This window comes from Triturus cristatus, chromosome 12, assembly GCF_964204655.1.
Source record: "Triturus cristatus chromosome 12, aTriCri1.1, whole genome shotgun sequence".
Classification (NCBI taxonomy): Eukaryota; Metazoa; Chordata; class Amphibia; order Caudata; family Salamandridae; genus Triturus; species Triturus cristatus.
This window is the reverse complement of record NC_140595.1, coordinates 819,208,530-819,217,311: the sequence shown is the minus strand read 5'-3', so window position 1 is coordinate 819,217,311 and position 8,782 is coordinate 819,208,530.

Genomic DNA, 8,782 nt, shown 5'->3' with positions numbered 1-8,782 from the left:
ATCTCCTTTGAGGTTGCCCATTACCATGGAACAAACCACATCGAAACTGTCGACAAGCCTCATTCCCAACTCAATAGCTGCCTCCGCACCATGACTTTCTTGAACTTTCTTGATGACGGAGGGTAGTACAGCCATAGACGGAGTGCCGTAGCACTTCGAATATGTCGCAGCAAAGACCTTGCCCCAATTGTCGCAATCCACAAGTTCAGGGACCAGGTCTTTCGGCAAAGTAATGGTGAGTATCCTGTGTTTATCCACAGGCGTAGTGTTTGGAAACACGGCTTCTAATTGATCAAATTTTTCCGCAAGCCAGTAAGGAAATTCATCTTTACTGAGGGGGCGCTTGCCGACAACCGCGTTAACCATAACAGGGCTAATCACCACCGCGTGATGGTGATCCGCCCCGTGTCCAGCAACCGCAGGTGCTCCCACCTGAACTGTGCGTGACACATACTGCACTAAAGCCCTATGGACCGTAATCAGGGCTGTGTGTAGTGTTCGTAAATCACCCACGCCAATCGTCATGTAGCGTGGGTGTGGAGTATATCCGGCCAGTACCGGCCATGTAGCGCCTGCAATTGACAACGGGCCCATTCTCGCCGATACGACCTCATGGGGGAGGGCGCCATTAAACCAAATTGTATGCTGCCAGGCAGAAATAGGAATTTCCAGAGTCCTATACGGGGCATAAGCCGCAGGAACAGCCGAGGCTGTATATTCGTGGAACAAATTATCGTCCGTATCCACCTCTGCAAAGGTCACCCATGAGTAAAACAACTCATACGGGTAGGTGGTATCAGCACTGACCACAAAGACTACGGACATCCCGTCATCAGGTACCCCATACGCCCTCAAATGAGCACGCAGAGGAACCCTACTATGAGCGGGAATATTAACCGCCATAAGGACTCCTTAAAGAATAACAACGATATTCACAGTAGCACTTGGGCTCAAAAATTTTAACCTTTTTAATTTTCAAGCTTGATAGAACCTTTAGTCTAAACCTAGGTAGGTTAAACCGTCACTCAAGTTCTCCAGAAACGAGAGTGAGGGTTGTTGTGGACTAAAACTAGCACTACTAAAGCGTCTCAGACGTTAAGACCAAACGTTAGGTGCGCCATGTTGCAGGGATTCTGCTTTTGCACAGAACTATGCGCAGGAGACCAGGACCTCAGAGAATTGTGGTGTACCAGAAAACTCCCCTCAGAACCCAGAACCCCTTATCCGACTAGCTTAGTATCTCATTCGTTAACCTAGATCTAGCTAGGTGGTCCCAATGTATAGACAAACCAGAACAAGCGACTTCGATATTTCTCAGGAGTGGTGGGAATCCGAAATACCTGTTCGTGCTTATTTATTAGTCCACAACAGAATAATACAGACACGGTAAAGTTTAAAGAGTTTATTTTATAAACCTCGCGTCCTAAGATGCAGTACTTTGGCTAACACTAGCAGACTAACAATACAGATCAGAACCATGAGCATTATTACAATACCATATAGAATGAAAGGAGCAATCATACTATTAATGACAGTGGTATATGGCCACACTCCTTTTACTATAATCTAATACATTATTATTATTAGACTATTAGAAGGTCTCTTAGGCTAACAGGGGGGACCCCATACCGTATAGATCAGCTTAGTAGAATCACATCAAAGGATCAGCTCTCACAGCATGCATCAGCTCTTCTTGTTCGAATGAATGTAAAACCAAACTGTTCTGCAATATTAAAGACGCTTGTCCTTCAAATATTGGCAGCTGTATGCATGATATGTCTAACAAGTGTCTACGATCAATCCAAATACAACACTCTGTACCTTCTAGTGACCCAGACACGTTCTTTGCATGATGTACAGACCAAGGGCACATTTCACGGTTAAGAATGTACAACAACAGTTCGTTATCCTGTAAGGCAAAGTCAAGTCAGCATTTCTAAAATGAATAACACATAACAACAGTGTTGTGTGCAGCGCAGCAGAAACGACAAGCTTGCTTGTTAACCATGATCTCGGTTATGCTAACTTAGTGTTGTAAATAGGGCGTGGCTTAATCCATCTCACAATATACAACAAAGAGTGCAGAGGTACAACACCTGGGGTCAGTGCTCATATTGGATAATGTCAGGCCTCCTGTTCATCAAGAACAGTGCTTAGGTTTCCAGAGCCCTAGGGTGCTGGAGTGCTCCCTATCAGCTGAGTAACAAAAAGAACTTTCAGGTCTTTTGTTATATTTTGGCATCACCACTAGGTGGCAGCATAAGGCTCTACCTACGCTTTATGGAAGTGGTGGCTCTGCTGCTGAGGTGAAAATCATTTGAAAGGCCAAGAGGTCAAGCCTTTTGCTTTGCCAATGCTTTTTGCTGAAACTGTTCAGCAACAGAAAAGCCAACATGACACATCAGGCGTGTCATGTTCTGAACCTGCTTCTATTTGCGTCATCTGTTGACCCACCCGTCGGAGTATTTAGCACTCCTTGCCTTAATTCAGAGCAGGCCTTGTTCTTTGCAAGTTGTGGTTTAGTTTTACTTTTTGGTTTCCCCCTTTCTTCCATTTCCTTTATTCAATCACAGTATCAACGGCTGCCTTCTTTAATGTTGGGGCACCTTCTTTAATGTTGGGGGCACCTTTTTGGGCCAAGCCTTGGCAGCGCATGCCCTGCTCTGCGAGTCATGCTGTATTCAGTATATGGACTATCGGGGACTTTGGACAAGCCCACCGCTTTTGGTTGGTTAGTTGGCTTGCTTTTTAAAATTCCTTTTCTCTGGTTGGTTAATGTTGTGCATCTGTCCCGCCTTTCAGAGCTTGGTTCCCTCCCGGCTGACTTCACCAATTGATTCTTTTGGTTGGCCAGCTCTCGGCATCGCTTGACTCCTCGCTCGCACACCCTCCCGCCCGTTCGTCATTGATGCTGGCATTTAATCAACCCAGTGCTGTTTGTCGCGGAGGCACAACATGCTCTCCTGCTTCGGCAACCCACGCTGCTTAGTAACAGTGCCTTAATTTAAACATTTTATATTTTGTTTTTAAGAGTGCTGCACACAGAGCTTCATCTGTAACATGGTGGTCGCGCTTTTGTTTTCTTATATGCGACTCGCCAAAAACAACTTTACAAATATTTATTACTTTTTAACAGCAAGCCATGTTGCGCTTTCACTTTCTGCACGTTGCTGTCCTCTTGAGCCGCGCCCATGCTTAAACTTGTCTAGTTCCTGCACGTTCTTCACTTAGCCACGACCCTTGCTACTAGGCTCGCCTGTGCCGTCCCCTAGTTATGCGGGTTGAGATGGGCACGCGCCATGTATATAAGGTGTCTCGCCCGGGGGTTCTGCCGCTCACTTTTGCCTGACTCTGTTTTGTGTCTGGGCGCTTTAAGTCTGAAAGTCAGCAACGTGCCCTTTCACACTCTCTGACCTCATTTTCACATCGAGAGCTTTGGACCTGTAGAGGACATGCTGCTTCAAAGCTGTCTCCATGAGGAGTTTGAACTTTTACCTTCGAGACCCAAAAGACCACCCAAACGTCGGCTCATTTCACAGCCTGATGAATCTTTGGCACCTGAACAAGATATGTAGGAAGTTATGCTCTTCTGCAGACCACGGTACTAAAAGTCAGGTCACGTGCACTGCTTTCAGATGACTGGTTGACGTCAAGGAATGCAGCGTCCGCTTTAGCAAGATGTCCCCTCGCATCTTAATTATATATGTCAAGCAGTCACGTGCCACAAAAACGCTTCCATTCTAGAGCACCCACGTTTCCTAATGTCATCCGCGGGTAGCGCATTTAGTCCACCTTTTCTCTTTGAATTCTAACACTTCTAGTTATAACGAGACGAAACATGAATACACGTACCAGAATGCAAAGAAAACACGCATTTGCTAATAATAATGCAATGCCAATAGCTAAAACCTTTAGTAATGCGAGACCTATTGCTTGTTTAATGTTGGGGACACTCGTTCACGAGTGAGGAAGCGGCAAAATGATTGAAAATGGGCAATGCCAGCTTGGAGTGTAAAAGTAACTTTTGTGACACCTTAAAAAACAAAGTTTCTTTAGAAAATAATTTACAAGTCACTATGAATAAAGAACTTCACAAAGTAATTACAGCGGGAAGTGAAACACCATGCATATCAACATGCTGCAAGGGCGCTGGGTGGTCATCTAATCCCAATAAAACATGGAACCGACAAAAGCGCAGGCCAAAGTGAGTTACAAGATAGGGCAGAAACGACTGAGGGCCTGGTTTACAAAGGTAAATTTACACTTTTGTGCACGTTTACACATTTTTTGGTATTCACAAACTACGTGGAGAGTGTTACGACTCCGTACTTCCTATACTTGTGTGTGCTGAGTTCTCTGCACCCGCAGACTCCGCAGTCGGAAGGAGAACCCTCACCCATATAGTTTGTGAATACCAAATAGCAGTAACCTTACACAAAACTAAAATGTATTAAGGATATCTGTGCCTGCCTTCCACTGTGGTGTAATTCATGTTGGCAGGTAGTTAAAGAATGTATAAGGAAAGTGCTCATTTTGGCAATGGAAAATTGTCCCTATCTGTTGAACAAAAGGGCGGCTCCTATCCCAACCTGTGGGCTCCTTTCCTACACATACTCTCATCTAAATTCAATGAATTAACATGCTCGCCTTACCTTAAACTGCTCCATTTGCTCCTGATGACCCAGCCTTTTGATAATTCTGCCCCGACTTAAGTCTCCTAACTCTCCTGCACGCCTAAATCTGCTTCACTTGCCTCCACATATTTTTGCCTTAGACCACTTAGCTTTATCTTATGAAGGAATTTGGGGCATGGCTTGTCCAGTTTTATTATATTTACTACGTTAAAACTGCCTCAGGAACGCTGCCGGCCACAGGGTTGTAGACAGACAGCTGTGCATGTTCATGACTTGCTGTGGCTTGGATAAACAGAATTGATCCATAACAGGAAAGTCCTGGCACTGTATTTTGAGTATATTAGAAATATTTATTCTTATCCCCTCCAATTGATGGGCATTGTTCAGCTGTCCTTCGCCTCTTGAAACTTCCTAGTGACCATCTTCAGAGATCGCAGAGTTGTCTCCCTTGCTCTTGTCCCAAGCCCCTTTCCCCCATGTGCCTATCCATATTAACGCATTTCCGTGCTGGGTGTGTGTAAGTAGGAGAGGGCAGATGGTCTCTGCGGCTGGAATCCATGTAACTTCCACCGGATCGAAAACATTTAGGATAAGGTTTATGCTCCTATTTGATCAGAACTGACAGAATCCGACAAGGTCTTTAGACAACACACTGCTGAAGTGGTATAAAGGCAAGACCTAAAATACTACCACCCGTCTTGGCTATAGGTGGTGCTGCACCCATCACCTCTTCCAGCTTCCCTCGCACTCGTTCCAATGTGACTCTGGGTCTTATTTAGATCTCGCTGGACGGGTTACTCCGTCACAACTGTGACGGATATCCGGTCCGCTGAAATATAAATCATGAATACAATGGGATTTAAATTTCGTCACCGTTGTGACGGAGTAACCCGTCCGCCGAGATCCAAACCAGGCCCTCTGTCTAATCTTATTTTGGCTGTGTGGACACTCTGGAAGCCTGGAGAGTACACGCAGGCACTTTTTAAAAATGTATTTTGTTTTTAGACGCCGATATGTAATTCATTATCAGACACCTGAATACAGGTCAATAAATACCATTCATTTGAGCACATGGTGGAATTCAGAAACATATTTATTCAAACACAATCAGCCATAGCCCTAGGGCACATCAGGATAGGAATGACTGATGCTCCCCCAACCCTCCCTTCTACAGACAGCATCTTCAAACTGGCATGGTGTCTGTTTCCTACATCAGAAAAGTGAACTTATTTTATTTTGTTGTTGGGTTTTTCTCTATATCGCAAACGATAATGCTGGTTACTTACCAGAGCATGGTATGGCCAGGCAGCAAAATTTCAAATGAAAATAAAACAAGGAAAATCTGTTGTTTATATAGTGCTGTGTCATACTCCAGCAGCTTCCTAGCACTCTAAATAGCAGTAGTTATCCAACTCTGTGATACATCCAACTATGTGTGTTAATATTTCATCAACAAGGACGCCAGATACAACAATTTTTAACATTTATTTTAGCACTTGTAGCTGTACAATTCAGTGGATGAAGTGAGAACATGAAACAAAAACTCTTTATTGGCACAAGAAAACTTCAACAATGGTGAAAAACGTCTGGGACATGAGCGACTTTGAAAGAGGGAGAAACCCTGAAAAACATTGTCACGTGTGTGGCATGACCTGTACTTCTCCAGGCTCAACACTGACTTATGTACAAAATCTTATGCAATTCTCGTTTTAAAGTGCCCCGGCTTCTTTCAATGTGGCATCCATTGTAAGAATACATTCTCTGGGGTGCAAAGTGAGCTGAGACTTAACAGGCTTTGCACCTCAGGTTTGCCAAGCTGTCTTCAGCTATCAAAATATTAAAAGTGGTATGCATGTAGGCAAGTAAGCCAACCCAGGCCCGAGCCAGACTCAAGCCATGGGCCTGGCTGGGCTCAAGGTCACAATCGAACAGAGGGTCACTGCTGAGCTCCAGAGCCCCAGAATTATACAGAGTGAAGCATAAACTGGGCCCTGGTGGAGGAGGCAGAGGTGCTTTACAAAATTACCGGCATAAATAAATATGTGCTTTTTCTGTCCTTTTACTGAACCAGTTTCACACGCCCCGGAAGTGAAAGTATTTCTAGCAGTCGAGCTGCACGTCACAGCGCCCCACTGAGCAACAACCTGAGACTGGGCAGGCTCTCAGCCATCTTACTGCCTCGTTTCTCTCTTTTATTGTCTCTACAGAAGTGTGGGGTCTTTTCTGAAATAGCCTTGTTAGCCCAGCTCAGGGAGGCCAGTCAGCCCAGTCAAGGGAGGTCAGTCAGCCCAGCCCAGAGAGGCCATTCAGCCCAGTCCAGGGAGGTCAGTCAGCCCAGTCAAGGGAGGTCAGTCAGCCCAGTCCAAGGAGGCCAGTCAGCCCAGTCAAGGGAGGTCAGTCAGCCCAGCCCAGAGAGGCCAGTAAGCCCAGCCCAGGGAGGCCAGTCAGCCTAGGGAGGTCAGTCAGCCCAAGCTAGGAAGGCCAGTCACCCGTCCAGGGAGGCCAGTCAGCCCAGCTCAGGGAGGCCAGTCAGCCCAGTCCAGGGAGGCCAGTCAGCCCAGCCCAGGGAGGCCAGTCAGCCCAGCCCAGAGAGGCCATTCAGCCCAGTCCAGGGAGGTCAGTCAGCCCAGTCAAGAGAGGTCAGTCAGCCCAGTCCAGGGAGGTCAGTCACCCCAGCCCAGGGAGGCCAGTCACCCCAGCCCAGGGAGGCCAGTCAGCCCAGTCCAGAGAGGCCAGTCAGCCCAGTCCAGGAAGGCCAGTCACCCTAGCCCAGGGAGGCCAGTCAGCCCAGTCCAGGAAGGCCAGTCACCCTAGCCCAGGGAGGCCAGTCAGCCCAGCCCAGGGAGGCCAGTCAGCCCAGCCCAGGGAGGCCAGTCAGCCCAGCCCAGGGAGGCCAGTCAGCCCAGTCCAGGGAGGTCAGTCACCCCAGCCCAGGGAGGCCAGTCACCCCAGCCCAGGGAGGCCAGTCAGCCCAGTCCAGAGAGGCCAGTCAGCCCAGTCCAGGAAGGCCAGTCACCCTAGCCCAGGGAGGCCAGTCAGCCCAGTCCAGGAAGGCCAGTCACCCTAGCCCAGGGAGGCCAGTCAGCCCAGCCCAGGGAGGCCAGTCAGCCCAGCCCAGGGAGGCCAGTCAGCCCAGCCCAGGGAGGCCAGTCAGCCCAGTCCAGGGAGGCCAGGCAGTCCAGCCCAGGGAGGTCAGTCAGCCCAGTCCAGGTGGTCAGTCAGCCGAGCCCAGGGAGGTCAGTCAGCCGAGCCCAGGGAGGCCAGTCAGCCATCCCTGACACACAGGGAGTGCTCGGCTCCATGCCATTTACCTTTTGCAACGTGGACACAACCATCTGGCCTGCACTTTGCTTCTCAGGGTTGAATCACAGGGGATCTAACTTGATCCTAGATATGCTTTAGTGTCAGTCAGACTCATTCCGTCCTTCATACATTCTGGGAGTCAGTAAAAGTAAACTAATTTAGTGCTTTAAAAGACAACCATGCATAAATGACTCTCCGGCCCAAAAAACATACATGCCGTGAGGATTTCTTTGGCTGACTTGTACACGCTCTAAGGGGAAAACTTTGACTCCGATCACAGCTTCCTCACGTCACCAAAACGTGTGATCACTGGCAAACCCTTCCTCCTTACTGGGATTAATTTTCCTTAACTGCAAACTTAACGAAACCTTGAAGTGATTTAATTCATGGGTATCTGTAACGCATGCGTGGCTTATAAGACCTCTAGTAGTCACTTACGTGCCGAGTACCACATATGTTAGTCGCTGGGTTCATTCACGGCACAGCGTGAGGATATGCATCAAGAAATCTGCCTAAGTTTATCTTCAGAAACTATGAACTGTAATAACTGTTATTTGATGCAGTAATTTAATAATAAATAGAAAGACTTAGAAATGTCAAAGATAATGGATTATTTTTGAGTTTTAAAGATTCTTGATCTTTAACTACATACTGTATCTTGCAGCACTCACATGATGGGTGTTTTGATGGCTCGGCTTGCCGCCACGGAGCGAGTTAAGGCCAACCCCCAGCTGTCAGGATACCAACTGTCCCTGTCGGGATTAAACAGTCACCAGCGTATTCTTCTCATGGCCCCCTATTGCCTAAGGATCACATATTTAGCGACCCCTATCTCCACCTGAAGG